Here is a 1,342-nt window from a genome sequence, read left to right on the forward strand (position 1 = left end):
TCCTTGCTAACCTCCATCCCTTCTCCACTACCAGCTTTGAAGCCATAAAGCTTCTCCATCTCCTTGAAACTGAGTCGGTAGTCCTTGTTCCTCACGGAGAAGGTGATAAACCCGATCTCCCCATTGGGTAGTAGGGTCGGGTGGTCCTCGAAATAGTGCAGCTTCAACGTCGAAAGGAAGTGGACCGTCTCCTCCTCATATGCTTCAAGGTGGGCTCNAGGTAGTAGGGTCGGGTGGTCCTCGAAATAGTGCAGCTTCAACGTTGAAAGGAAGTGGACCGTCTCCTCCTCATATGCTTCAAGGTGGGCTCGCACCATCTGGCCCAGGTGGCACATGTCGAACAGAAACTCGACATCCCTTGCGATGCCCAACATCTTCATGGTCTCGCGGTGAGGGTATCGGGTACCAACGAAGCTCATCTTCCAGAAAACTTTGAATAGTCTTGCCAGAGTATCCACCTCCTTCTGCTTTAGCCTCCGCGAGGCTTGGCGGGTCCTCTCTCTCTGCTCCTCTTCTCTCTCTCTTTCCTCCTCCTCGGCGTGTTGATCTTCTTCCTCAACCGCTCTCTCAACTATCTTCTCAGCCTTCTCGGAAGCCGGTCTCTTCCCCCTTGCAACCGCGGCTCTGCTCCTTGATCGAGAGGTTTGGATCTCCCCTTGCTCTTCTCCTCCAGCATCAGAATCGACCTCCATAGGGTCAGTAAGGGTATTTTCGGAGGTAGACAGGTCCCTACGTCGAGGAGAACGGCGGACAGCACTCGCCATTGGACTCGGTGAGCGAACTCGGGGGGCCTACTCGATCGGTTACAAGAGTATCGGATCGGTTGGTTGATCGGGTTGAGCATTGGGTTGGAGAGGCAAAACGTCCAGCCAACGGTTGGGAATGTGGAACGTTTTCTCTCCCTTGAGACTCTCGAACTTCGACGGCATCATCTCCGGTTGTAGCAGCGGCGGAGGTTGATCTTCTTCCCTTCCTTTGGTAGGTTTTAGCGATTGGCTCCATGTTTGATTCCTGGAGAAGAAAAAGGCTAAGTCTCGAGGTTAATAGGGTTAGTACCAAAGAAACTGAATAAAGCTTGAGATGGAGAGAGAATAGAATCTTATGGAAACTAAAAAGCTTTAGAGTATAGGAGAGACTTATCGGTGGTAATGAGGGAGAAGAGTCTCGAAACCCCCTTAAATAGGCTAGGGTTTGGTTAGTGGGCTTCACCGAGAGTGGGCTTCCTTGTGGAATTCGGACTTCACTCGCCACCCGAGCAGGGACACGATCAGGCGTGTCGAGTACGGTGTCGGATTGACCCTCGGGTTCCCAATTTTCCTCTTTTCAATTTTCCATTTTTTTT

The sequence above is a fragment of the Camelina sativa genome, chromosome 2 (genome assembly GCF_000633955.1).
Source record: "Camelina sativa cultivar DH55 chromosome 2, Cs, whole genome shotgun sequence".
In the NCBI taxonomy this organism is placed as follows: Eukaryota; Viridiplantae; Streptophyta; class Magnoliopsida; order Brassicales; family Brassicaceae; genus Camelina; species Camelina sativa.